The sequence below is a fragment of the Fopius arisanus genome, unplaced genomic scaffold (assembly GCF_000806365.1).
Source record: "Fopius arisanus strain USDA-PBARC FA_bdor unplaced genomic scaffold, ASM80636v1 scaffold00258, whole genome shotgun sequence".
In the NCBI taxonomy this organism is placed as follows: Eukaryota; Metazoa; Arthropoda; class Insecta; order Hymenoptera; family Braconidae; genus Fopius; species Fopius arisanus.
Window position 1 is genome coordinate 32,779 of NW_011887997.1, and position 14,917 is coordinate 47,695.

A 14,917-nucleotide genomic window follows, 5' to 3' on the forward strand; every position below is an offset into this window, starting at 1 on the left:
CTATACGTCCGTACCGAAATGGTCATCACGCTACCTCAACTGCTACCTAACCGACAAATATTCCTGATTTAATAAATTAGTCAGAAACGGGCTACCAAATTGAATAAAGTCGTTACCGAACGATTAAATAAGGCTACCTAACAGAATTTGTGCCTTAACAACTGATCGGTAGGAATTATGAGGTCGTATCTCTCTCTCTCGCTCGAACCCGATTAGAACCCCCTGCAGTTTCCTATCTTCCCCACCTAAATAACCTAGGTAACTGAATAAAATTAAAAGCCGTTCTCTCTTCAGTGCTGCGTTATAAAATTCCCATTTATTACTGTTCCCTGTATATTTTATTAAAAAGTTAAATCTTTCTCTTTTGGGCGAATGCCGGTCGTATGTAAAATGTAGACTGGGCAATCTATATTAATTATAAGTTTCCTAATGGAAAAAATTCATTTTTTTTGTCTAGTCAATAGTGGAATAAGTAACGATATCTTCAATTGGTTTTTATTTTTCTTACCCGAATCCCCGTCCTTATAAATACCCGAATAGTTTAGTTCAGGTTCTTGAGATTATTTCGAAGTTTGATAATTGAGGCTCTTGTCCACGAATCCACCCCTCTCTCCACGACCCGCACACTGAGCAACCGAGCAGTCCCGTACCCTCGTATCTCCACGACTCCAGGTTTAGCTTCTGTTGATAGGAAATTCTGGGGATGATCAGTGAAAAATTGAGTTTTGAATACGGTTAGAGTTACGGTTGCGGCTCGTCGATTCCGCGTAGCTAAGAATCGGCTGGCGCCCTAAACACATTTTTAAGGAGTGGAATGAGCTGCTGATTACCCCCGGAGTTTCGTTTAGGTTTTTATGGTTTTGTCGGTCCAGAGTCGTCGGAATTGCGAGAACGAAGGTAATGGTTTTGGCCGTGTTTTCGGATATCGATAAAATTGGGTTAGGGTTTCGAGTATTCGCTGAGGCCATAAAGGAAAAATCATTACAAGTTATAATTATGAAATTTAATTCTGTGTTTTTTGTTTAATTTGGTTTCGCTAATTAAAGCAATATCTACGTTATGCCTATCTAGAAAGGATTGTAGGAAAAATCTTCTCTGCAATCTCACAATTGAGTTAACATTGATTGAAAAAATGTTCAATCCATCAATATAGGGTGGATTTTCATTAATGTTGGAAAATTGAAGGTTATTATTTGCCATCGTGGATGAGGTTGAGATGGGCCATAATTTTTTCTATATTATTTTTATTAATTTCAGCTTGCTCCTTAATCGGTTCGATGGGGAAATGTATTGATGATGAAATTGCTGAGATTATTTCTCGCTTCATTTGAATTATCCATAACGGTATTGTCGGATCAAGATTTTGTTGTAAACTTGAGAGTTCTCGCGGTTGATTGATATTTGAATTCGCGATTACTTTCCGAGAAGCGGAGTTATGAATAGTGGATGCATGAAATTGTCGATTCCTTGATGCAGCGGCCTCCGTATAGGAGTGATTGGGGTTGGTTTTAGTAACGATATTATTTACTTTCGTTGTACGATTTTTCAATACAATTTGTTGATCGTTCTCAATTATTTGAGAGGCTTTTTTGTAGTAAGGACAATCTTTATAATTCGCTGGGTGCCCATTCATGTTACAGTTTGCGCATTTTAATAATGTTTTGTCTGCATCTTTGCCAAGAGGGCAATTACCTGGTTCGTGATTGTTACTACATTTGACGCAGCAAAAAACCAGTGAGCAACTACTGCTGGAGTGGCCTAGTCGTTGGCAGCGTTTGCATTGAAATATGTTTTTTCTTAGGGGTTCCCATGTGATTTTTTGGTAAAGAAACCTATTTATTTTAATAATGTCCGCTATTTTTGATTCTGGAGAAAGCTGGACTGGAAAGCCAAAATACTCTGTTTTTTTACTAACAACGATTTTAGTGACTTTTAATATCTTTACGTTTGTCAGATTCAGATCTGCTAATTCTTTGAAAATTTCCTCATCAGTATAATCGCCGTACAGATTTTTTAAAACTATAGTTTTAACTTTTTCGTTTTTAGGTGTGTATGTGTAAAATTTGATGTTTTTAGTTTTCAATAATTCTATAAATAACTTATATGTAGCGGTGTCAGCTGCGAAAATCGATACGTATTTAGAATCTGTAGGATGTTTCAAATAGAATTTGTTTTTATTACCATTTAACGTGTTTAAAAGGCTGGCAAGGTCCTTGAGAGAAACTCCCGTTGTGTGTATCGGGGGAGGTCGTTGACCTGCGCCCTTTTTCTGTATATGTTGTTGGGTTGGTTCATCTGTAGTCCGATCCTCTGTTTCGCTCCCTTCTTCATCAGAGATGTCGAATAATGGTTCGAATTGATTGTTGACCTCGGTAGGTGATTTGGCAGGAGAAGTATCACTTGCTCTTCTTTGTGTTGTTGTTTTTTTTTTGATCGGTAACATCCATGGGGGTTGATTCCCCGAATTTTGTTGAATATTCTCCGAAATTATAAGAGTTTCGTCGGAATTATTTCCCATCGTGTCTCCTCTATTACGAGGAGTAGGTTTAGTTTTATATGAGGAGGGGGTGGGGCCCGATCCTCGTTTTCCGTAAAGCGCTCTAGTTTCCTTGAGCTCTTTCTCTATTTTTTTATCAATGTAATTTGTGGTAACATTGGGTTTATAGAGTTTTCCAGGCCGACCTGTTGTGTTATCTGAGCTAGTTTCGATCAGTTTTCTTTTATTTAATGTTCTGGTGTTCTGTATCTGGCCGCGGCCTCTTCCTTTAGCATGATCCATGCTGATGGTGGTGGAGTAGCCGCTACCCTCCGCAGCACATTCCTTTTCACAGGTGTTTGTTCTTAAGTAGTTATATAGTTATTAATAACTTAGGAATTACTGGTTTAATTCTTTAATGCTGAGCCTACAAGGGCTTGAATTGTTTGTTTCGGCAGTGAACTGGAGATTAAGTAAACACGTCTGCTTTCTATCACTGTTCGAGACAGACTCCACCACTGCACCACTACGCTATTGTGATATTGTGAATTTTCCTAAATGGTCAACATTCAGAAACGTCACAATTTCCGATTTTGTTATGAATAAACAAAATCAATCGGATTTTAAATTATTCATGTTTCTTAGGGGAATATCCTTTAACTGCAATTAACATTAAATCGTTTTAGACAGTCGGAGTGGCTATTTACCCCGAATATGTTCTATTACGATTCGTAATTGATAATTTGATTAATAAAAATTATTGATATTGATAATGATTAAATTAATAAATGAACTCTTTTCTGATTTGCTATTTTTTTCCGAATTGGAATATCTCCCAATTGTTTTCCAAGAGAATTTCCGAAAATATCCGAAAAACATTCGATCGAGAGACTCGGGACAATTCCGCGAATTCATAACACTCCCGTGGACGAATGAACGTCGACTTTTGTTTTGACATCGACACAATACACTCACCCATGTGTAAGAATCAAAACGTAAGTCAACTAAATCTCGTTCACTCAGTCACATGAAATTGGTGGTGAAACCTTTAAAGTGATTCATTTTTGACGGCTTTATCGAGGTTTTGTGATAGAGTAAAATTAAAAGTTGATATGCAGATCACAGGAGAGCGGGACCAAGGCTCAGGACATGGAGTTTCCGGTATTCCAGTATCAAACAAGAGGAAGTTATTTCAAGAATCCTGGAAAAAAGAGCCTGAATTTTCAAATTGGTTGGAGAGTGTTGAAGGTAAGCTAAATCGTGCATTTTGTCGTGCTTGTGCGAAAGTGATTGCTGCTGGAAAATCTGAACTTCACAAACACGCGAGTAGTGATAAACATAAACAAAACATTTTAAAATCATTTCCAACTAACCGCGAGCAAGACAATAGTGATGGAGGTATTGTTCTTGACAAGCATTCCAGTAGTGTTAATCATCAACAATCGGTCAAAACCGCGGGAATTCTTATTGCTAATTTCATTGCTGAACACAACGTTCCCATTTCTCTTGTAGATCACCTCATTCCTGTTTGCAAAAGAGCATTTCATGATATTCAAATCGTGAAAGATAGTTCTCTCGGGCGTACAAAGTGCATAAGTATTATTGAAAATGTTTTGGCGAAAGTCGCGAGTGTCAATCTAATAGATATTTTGCGGGTCAATAAATTCTCAGTCCTGGTGGATGAAACAACCGATGTTTCCAAAACGAAAATTCTTTGTGTTCTCGCGAGATATGTTTCACCTGAAGACGGTGAAGTTAAAACCGAATTTGTAGATTTAATCAAATTGGACGCGACGGATTCGTCTGCGGAAAAAATTTATAATTCTTTTAAAAAATCGGTACAAGATAAAAAAATTCCTCTTAACAATATCGTGGGCTTGGCTTGTGACAATGCAAGCGTTATGGTTGGCATTAAAAATTCCTTCGCAGAGAGATTGAAATTAAAAGTTCCCAGTCTTATTTTGATGAACTGCACTTGCCATTCTTCCGCTATCGTTGCTTCTAAAGCGTGCAGTAAGTTACCCAGTGAACCGGAGGAATTGATTAAAGGTATATCGGGGTACCTCTGCAACAGGCCCAAACGTTGTGAAATATTAGCTGAGTACCAAGAATTTTTCAATGTAGAGACATTAAAAATTTTGAATCTGGCAAATACGCGATGGTTATGTTTGCATCAATGTGTGGTGCGAATTCTCGTTAATTGGGAACCTTTAAAATTATTCTTCTCATCAGCTATGCTGGAAGAACCGTAACCTTCAGCACAGAAGTTGTATGAATTATTAGCTGATCAATGTATCAAGGCTTATTTCTTTTTTTTTAAATATACAATGAATTCTTTCAACTCGTTTAATGCCCTTTTCCAGACTCGTCAATTCATGCTCCATAAGTTGGCTGGAAAAAGTAAAGGACTTATTCTTACAATGGCACGTAATTTTTTGAAGAAAAGTGTAATTCAAAAACTTTTTATAACTCCCATCGATATTAGTCATCCTGATCATTTGCTGCCTCTCAATGAGATTTCTCTTGTGCCTGAATGTGATAACATTGTTAGAACTTTTCCAGCAAATGTCGCTGAGCAATTTCGTCTCCCATGTTTACAGTTCTACATAACTGCAACTTCTGAAATGAAATCTCGTTTGCCAAACGCACATCTCATAATTAAAAACTTGGAATTTTTTAAACCTGAGGTGGCTCTAGAAGACGTTGATGAGCGAATTGAATCTACAGTAATTAACGATGTAGCTCAGCATTTTGAAAATTTCGACGAAAGTTCTCATGCTTTTGAATGGCAGGCATTACCGGATGCATTTTCTAGTCAAAGAGATAAGAAACGTGTACAATTGCTTCCCGTAGATTTGTTTTGGAGGGAAGTATCAAAATTAAAAGATTTCATAGATTCTTTTCGATTCCCTAATTTAAGTAAACTCACAAAAATTGTGCGGTGTCTACCACATTCTAATGCTGAGGCTGAGCGCATTTTTTCTATTGTAACAGACGTGAACACCAAAAAACGTAACAAACTCGGTAATGATTGCCTTAAATCTATTTGTCAGATACGATCCTCCATGCAGTATCACAATGTTGACTGCACAACAATTGAAATAACTTCCGATCATCTAGCATTACATAACTCAAATAATTTATATCCAAAGCCGAGTCATAATTAGTATTTTGTTTAATCTATACGGATTCGCTGCCTTCGTCAACTCTTCATTTTGCCAGTATAACGTCAACACTCTTCAGCCATCATAGTCAAAACAATGATTTCATCGAAACTTGGGAGAATTCCCAGGGTTCTTCATAAAACTATGCAGTTTTTGATATTAACCCTTTTTTATTTTACAGAACTTCCACTTTCCAGAACTCGAAAATGGTTCTTTTCAGTAGCCACCGGCCCTTTTTAGGGCCACTAAATGCTAAACGTGCAAAATTTAATAAAGCGGATGAATCGTGTTATATTTACAAAATGCATTCTCTTGTGAACCTTACGGCATTTGATACTCCCTTTCATGCCTTTTAAGCCTCATGACGTATTTCAAAGAATAAATCCTGAAATTTCGAATATTTCCTTTTCTATTTACAAATGATAAATATTGAGGGATTGAAAATTGAAAAAAAAAAAATTATTTAATGGAATTGCGATTTTCTTGCAAACTTTCTTATGAAATCTTAAAGTCCTTGAAATCTAATAAAAAATCAAATAAAAAATCAAATAGAATTTTGAAAATGAATAGAAAAATACAATTTCGCTATAGGATAAGCAATTTCATAGACGAATTGATCCCAAACCGACTTCAAATTCACCACATTCAATATTTTAATCATGCTTTTGCTCAATTATTAAAGAATTTTTGACCGTAAACTGAGCTCTGCATGGTTATTAAATATTATTAATAAGTAAAATGTTGAGAAACTTCATAATTACATCAATTTCATTCGTTTATTTATTTATTTATTTATTTATTTGCGAGGTCCATCGCGGAATTTAATTCATCGGGTTTATTTACGGGTGTTGAGCCTGTGCGGTAGTGGCGGGGACCCGAGGAGTGCGCGAGGGAGCTGCGCACGAAATTCCCACGCGTAGGATTTTTCCCCTCATCTGGCATCACTGCATATGAATCAAATTAAAACCTCCGGTAGGTATTATTAATGCCTCCGGCATTAGGCGATGAGAACCTGAGAGAAACTCTCGGGAAATATCCGATTAATTTTCAAGGTCAAGGGGGACTTGGCTGGATTTTTTTTTCATTCCAATTTCAAGCAATTAAATGTGTGGTATTTCATATGGTAACAGTAAAACGGTTTTATGAGGAAATCTCAATTTTCAATTTTTTTTCAATTTTTTGATCAATAATGTCCAAAAATTCTCCTCCAAGTCTGCTCATGTCGAGGTAAAGTCTTTAAATCTGATTTTTTCTATTGACAGTTTTGGGGTTGGAAATGCGTACCAATTGTTTATTCGATATTGTCATTGCTTAGCAACAAACGAGGAAATATTCGAAAACTATCCCAAGTAAAACCGTTTTACTTGTACCACGTGACGGAAAATGCCAGCATTTGATTGGTTGAAATTGGGATGAAAAAAACCATCAGGAGTATAATATAATATATAATAGAATCTTCCAAAAATAACCGTGGCAAATTTTTATTTTTCACATTTAGAGTGGCACTATTTGGTAGGAAAATAATAATTACCGAAAACCAATTCCTGAATATATTCTTGAGGGTGTTTCATTGTAAATTTTAATTATTCTATTTTCTATTTAAAATTTGGAACTGAAAATTTGCCCCAACTCTGGCGGGTTAGCCATTTTTATGCGACTGGCACGCCACTCTACGTGGCTGGCTGCAATATCGTCACTGCTGGGACTTATTCGCTCACAATGGTTGGCTAATTGGGTACCCATTAGGATGGGTAGAAATAGGCTGGCTCCCGACTACCTGAAGGTTGCCGGGCGCTGGCATAGAAGCCCGGATGGCCAGCAGACGACAACCCCGGTACAAACGAACTCGGCGGAAGACGCGTCGCCACCTACGCAACCTGGACAGGCCTCGCAAGCTAGTCAAACCGATCCGAAAGAAACGCTGCTCAAAGTTCCCGCACCGAAGTGAACCGCGAGAACTAGGCAAACGAAGATTAAACCGGGCGAGCTACCTATCGCGGAACTCGATGACGATAACCGATCCACGAGTTCGAGTTGTTATGCCCCAGAAATACAATTAATTAAGAACTAGTATTAGGTAAATTCTCATAATATGAGGACACGCGAAGTGTCACATATTATCAAAAAAACAGGTAATGTCGAATCAGACAATGTTGAAATATAAACTATCCCGAATATTTGTTGAATAAGTCCATATATATTCGTCATAATGTAGATCACTGGAGTGCAGTGTCAGCACTTCGCCCCATCAACGGCTATGGCCTTTACGTACACCTCGGACGTCACCCGATGTCTCTCCAGGTGTAAAACAAAGACGGAACACTTGTTGCAATCGAATCCACGATGAAATTTCAGCTCGTCAATTCGTTGCCACTGGGTCAGTTAGTCAGGTTATCAAACACATACAATTAGTAATCCGACGATTCGTTAAGTCACTTTCTTGTAACTCATATTGCCTGATATTTACGGCATTAGTCAAAGACTTTATTTATTTAATAAATCGTTTAATCGCTAAAAAAGTCGAATCTCCCTGAGAGATATTCATTTCAAATTATCTACGAGTGAGCTATCCCTATCATCGAACCCAGCCGCTCGGGTCTATAACATTTTGGTGGCAGCGCAATTTTGGGAAGACGGAGGCCTGATCAACCACTTTTTATCACTTCAAGATAAGAACGAGATAATATCCGGAGCATTAAACTACCTGAATCTGCACTGACCGTCATCGCAACCACGTTTTATCCTCGAGGGAGCGAGAAGATTTTTATTTTTGAGGATTTTTCACAAACTTACCCTAGCACTTCAGTGTATTAAAAGGGCTACTACAACAAACTGAGGAAACCAGCCCTACTACTTTAGTGGATCAAAAGGGCTAGTACAGAGGACTTATCCTGACAAAGAGAGTCACAGTCAAGGAGTAGCTACAATTCAAGTAAGATTATTGTATTTGGCCAAGAGTAAATAATCAACTATGTCGACTAATAGAGATGATAGTCGACCAGAGCAAACTGAATTTGATTCGTATTCATTCACTACACGCGGAGTGAGAAGAAATTTATTCAATTCAGATGGAAATATTAATCGAAATGTTAATCTGCGACGGAGTTATAGGCAATCACTCCCTCACAGTATGCTCACCGCGGATAATCAGCAGCAGGTTGAGGCCGACGTTCATCAAGAAAATGACGACGTTTTGCCAGATAAACTACCTGGAGCAAATAGTACGCGAAGAAGAGAATTATGAACTCGTTCCGGTAATAACGAAGGAACTGGACAACCTCGACTAGTGGATCCTTCACAAGAGGTGCCTGGAAATCCCTTCTACGTGATCGAGGAACTTCAGGAGGGGGAAGAAGAAGAAGAAGAAAAGGACGATTCACCTCTTCAGTCGTTTTTTACACTTAAGCCTGCACTCGTGCAGGCTCAATAAGGGCAGGGAGTTTCATTCCTAATCCTGGTAGTGAAAAGCGTGAAATACAACCTGATGTGAAACAATCGGTGGAATGACCACCTCGACGCTTCGATAATCTTCGCAACAATGTGGGCGAATTACACAAGAAAATTGAAGAAATGGGACACCACCTAAAAACTGAGCGATTACACCGACAAGAGGTTGAGCAGGAACGAAATGATTACAAAGAACTCCTAGAAGATGCCTGGACAAGGGAAAATGACCGGAGAAATCGCGAATCTGTGAAAGCACATCTTGATTTAAAGGGTGCACTTCAAATGGTACGTAATTTCGGTGGAGAAAATGCAGGTAAATTGGATTGTTTTTTACAGTCAGTCGAAAGCGCTAGGAGATTAGTATATCCAGAGCTTCGAATCCATCTCCTAGAAGGAATTCTAGGGAGTAAATTAGAAGTTTATGCTATGAAACAGACGAATTGTAGAACTATGTCATCATTTGAACAATTGAAGGCTGAATTAGAATCACTCTTCGGGAAAACCAAGAGTCTCGTGGGACTTCAGGCCGAATTCAGCAAATTACAGCAAAGAGAAAATGAAGATGTCGCTAAATACGTAGCACGCACAGTGGAGGTCACTGTTGACTTCTTGAATGGGCTACTCAGTCTGCACAGTGAATTCACTGAACAGGAAAAATTAGCCTCTAAAAATCTCATGATGACTCTTGCTAAACTAATGTGTGAACAAGGGTTACGAGGACAATTGCAGATTCTAGTGCGTGCTAATAACTTTAAAACTCTTCATGATGCATGTGCAGGGGCTATAGAATTAAAGAAAACCATTCCTGGCCCTCATAAGGGAAAAATAGGAGGAATTTTAAATACACAAAGACACTCAACTGGAGGAAATAGGAATTCTATGGGTAAACAGCCTATCGGAACCTGCTTCAACTGTGGACAAGGGGGTCACCTTGCAAAAGATTGTCGTAGTTTACAGGCACCACGCAGGTCATTACCAGTTGCGTCAGAACGACGCAGCGTCAACGCTATCGGAATGGTGTGTAAATATTGCAGATATTCAGGGCATGAGGCCACCGATTGTCGAAAACTGGAAAACCATTGGGAATTGCTGAGTCATAAAAAATTCCAGCAGCATTGATTAAAACGGATGGTTCAAATATTAAGCAAAATAATTTAAATCATCATTTAAAGAAGAATACTGAAAAAAGGGATGAAGAGAAAACCTTACCAGTCGGAGCGTATCAAGTCATGATGATGAAACCTTCGAAGGGAAAGGGAAAACCCTCAAAATTTAATAAAGCACATATGATAAAGCCAGCACCATCTGCAGAAATTAAATCACAAATTTTGCTAACAGGAGACGAGTTGAAACATTATTTCTAGCCGATTCGGGGGCAAAAACATTACTCATAGGAAAAGATAAACCTAATGCAGGAATTAAAAGAACACCTGGCTATCAAGTTCTAAGAGGAATATCCAATCAGGATGTACCAACCTTGGGAAAAGTAATTATCTACTTGAGAATTGGCCGAAAAAACCTGGGACACACGTTCCAGGTTGTGCCTGAAACTTTCCCATGCATTGGGGGAATTCTCGGCGAAAATTCCTTATTTTCACCCAGTTTGAAAGTAGAAACAATCTATGGAAAGGCTTTGGTCATCAACGGAAATCCTTTTGACTTGTACCATGACAAGGAGCCTATAAAAATCAACGCAAGAAGTGAGATATTGCTTCAATTCAATACACACAGTGAGAAAACCGGTATAGTTCAGAAAAAACAGCTGACCGAAGGTGTTTTTATGGGAGAATGTTTGACAAAGGCGGTAGATGGTAAAGCACTTGTTTGCATTATAAACACTAATGGAAGAGATGTTTTTATAGATCCGCCAACAGTGAAATTGGAACAATTATTAACAGAAGAAATAATTATGATGCTGGAGAAATTGGGAAAGCAGGATCGTATTAAATTACTGCATGAGAATTTGAGAATTAATCATCTAAGTAAAGATGAGAAAAATTCTTTTTTGGAGATTTTAGAAGAATACAACTCAATCGTGCAGTTACCGGGAGATTCTCCAGGAGTTACAGATCACCTAGAGCATGAGGTCCCGTTAAAACCGGGGACAGCACCAATAAGCGTCAGAACTCATCGGTTATCAGAATCACAGAGAGAAGAAGTTGATTGTCAGGTCAAAGAAATACTGCAAAATGGAGTTGTACGTTCAAGGAAAAGTCAATGCAATGCACCTCTACTTGTAGTCCCTAAACAAATGGATGCATCAGGGAAAGTAAAATTTCGTATGGTAGTAGATTTCCGACGACTTAACGAGGTCACTATTGGCGATTCATTTCGCTTGCCTAACATTTCTGATACTTTAGATCGTTTGGGCAATGCTAAATACTTCTCAACACTGGATCTGGCTTCAGGATTTCATTGAATACCTGTCAAGGAGGAAGATAAATGTAAAACGGCATTTTCCACACCCTATGGACATTATGAATTTAATAGATTGCCGTTTGGTGTTAAAGGAGGACCTGCCACATTCCAAAGGCTGATGAATTCTGTTCTGGCTGGAGTTCAAGGAATACGATGTTTTGTTGATTTAGACGACATCGTAATTTTCGGTTCAGGCCTAAGAGAACATAATCTAAGGCTAATAGAGGTTCTACAGCCGTCTGAAAGAAGCGAATCTGAGACTGCAACCCGATAAATGCAATTTCTTAAGGAAAGAAGTTGTTTACCTCGAACATATCATTTCTGAGAACGGAATGAAAGCAGATCCCAGTAAAATAGAAGCAGTATCTAATTTTCCAGTTCCCCAATGTGAGAAGGATATTATGTCTTTCCTGGGATTGGCAGGGTACTACAAGAAATTCATCAAGGATTTTTCAAAAATTGCTAAACCTCTTTCTGAGTTATTAAAAAAAGAAATAAAATGGATTTGGGGGGAAAGGGAACAAAATGCATATGAAAGTCTCAAGAAATGTCTGATCACAGCACCAATGTTGCAGTATCCAAACTTTCTAAAAGAATTCCTGTTTACTACAGACGCGTCGAACAAGGCTATAGGAGCTCTACTATCACAGGGAGAAATAGGCAAGGATCTACCAATTGCCTACGCTAGGCGAACTCTCAACAAGGCTGAGCAAAACTACAGTACAATAGGAAAGGAATTATTGGCCGTAGTATGCGGTGTTAAGTACTTTAGACCCTACTTATATGGTCGGAAATTCACTGTAGTAACAGGTCATAGGCCCTTGAGGTGGATCTTCAACGTCAAGAACCCAGGATCAAGGCTCATCCATTGGAGAATACTACTAGAGGAATATGAATACGAGGTGGTGCATAAACCTGGTAAATTAAATACCAACGCTGACGCATTGAGCCGCATTAACATCGTAACTCGAACACAAGCAAAGAAAACACAAGCAAAAATTTCTGACTCCGTCGAAGAGGTCATTACACCTGCTGACGAAGACATTCCGACAAAATTGAAGGAATATCATGATACACCAATTTCTGGTCACCCTGGTATGAAACGAATGTACACTAGAATTAAACAAAAATACTTCTGGAAAGGGATGAAATCTGATGTACAGGACTACGTCGGGAGCGGTAAGGAATGTCAACTAAATAAGCTGGGAAAAGTCACGAAAGTTCCAATGATAATTGGAAAAAGTCCTGAAGTAGCATTGGAGCAGTGTGCCATGGATATAGTAGGTCCATTGCCCATCACGATCTCAGGAAATAATTACATTCTAACATTTCAGGATGCACTGACAAAATTCAGCAAGACTATCCCTGTTCCGGACCAAGAAGCTAATACTATTGGTCGGGCTTTTGCAGAAAAAATAATTTGTGAATATGGAACGCCACAAAAACTACTGACGGACCAAGGACCAAGTTTCGTGGGCGAAGTTTTCAAAAGTGTATGCAAACTTCCCAGGATAAAGAAAATACAGACCACAGCTGATCATCCACAAACAAATGGCATTGTAGAGCGGTCACATCGCACTCTGGCTGAGTATTTATGGAGTTTTATTGAGGAAGAGCAGACAGACTGGGACATGTGGTTACCTTATGCTATGTTCGCATATAACACTACTCCCCATACAGCTACGAAAGTCACACCTTTCGAGTTAATTTTTGGAAGGCGAGCTGAATTACCGACAGTCCTCAAGCAGCCACCCCGTCTGACGTATTCTTACGATGATTTTGCTCAAGAACTTCGAGAGAGATTGCGAGCAGCTCATCGAGAGGCAAAGGAAACCCTTGATAAAGTTAAAGGGCTATCGAGGTTACAATATGACAAAGATGCACAGCCTATGGAATTTGAAATTGGGGATAAGATTTATTAACGAAACGAACGTGCCAATTCCACCACGAGAAAAAGTATGTCGGTGGACACCAGATGTGGAAAAAACTGCTAGGACAGATGGTGGAGTCATTTTTCAATTGCTGAGACACGTGACATGGTTGTGGAGCAGGAACCTCTCCGATCAGCAACCGAAGATTAAAAATGTCCTCCAAATCATCTTCAATGACCGGAAGATCCCAAAGGGCATTGAGATCCCTTTTCTGCATGGTCTTGCGAAAACGGACATATGCCTTATACCCGAGATGAGCGTACCGTTTTTGGAAAGGAAAACTGTCGCACTAAAAAACCCAGAAAACAGACGAAAATTAGGACAACTTTCAACAAAATTCGCAAAAGGACAGACAGACTTGAAAATCAAGGGGATGTACGAACTCACCAAGAAGGAAAACGTAAAAGCGTCATCAGCATGCCTGCGATACGGGTGCGGTTGTTGGCTTCAACGTGAAACAAGATTACCAACGTTCCGAGGGCAAAGTGCTGATCTGTGGTCTCCAATAAGTCCACAAACCACACAGGCAGGAAAACAGTCGGATGCAAGATGTCCAAGTTTATCACAGTTTAAACATCTTCGAGTGAAACGCTCAGTACGACCTACGGGCTCGCATTTTGAATCACTCTTTGAACTCATGTTAACGTTATGGGTTCTCACTAACTTTTGGCTTCGGAATTTGAAATACACTGTGACAAGTTGGGGAAAAGGAGCTTTATAGAGCCAATATCTACGTCAACAAAAATTGCAAGGCAATGAGGAACTGACACGCAGAAAGTCAAGTTCAAGAACCTTTCGTGTTGCTGCACCATTCAATTTTGCAATTACTTTTTTTCAACTGCTCATGCTCGGAAGCATGATGCTTATGATACGGGGGAAGGGACATATAGTTGAGAAGTTTGTCCACACTCCAGGAATTTATTTTGAACCAATTGGGAAAGTACATTTGAGCAACCAGGTTTGGTCTATGGCTGCAACTACGGATATCGCACCATGGCAGAGAAGAGCTAATCAACTTCGAAACCCTCTAAACTACACAAAACTTCTTTGCTTTAGAGCAGGTCCATGGGGACATAACTTTGATTTGATCGTGAATCAATGGATTGCTAGTTTTACGGAAACAGCAGATACCATTGATGAATTACTTGGCTTAAAAATTAATAAGAAACGCCGAGGACTCATTGACGGTCTGGGTTCCGTAGCAAAATCATTAATTGGGACTATGGACGCTCAAGATGCCAAGGAAATCAATGAGAGGCTTTTGCATCTAGAAAGCGGAGCAAAAGGATCATTGTGATCAATAAGCCCGGACGGAAGCCATGTTTCATAGAAATGAAAATATATTGATCAAATCACTTACAGAGATCAACAGCGAAAATGAACAATTAGCGCATTGGCAACTGATAGATGAGCACTTCATGATCATACAGGTCGTATATACCGAAGTAATCAGTGATGCTGCGAAGATAAAGACACTTCTA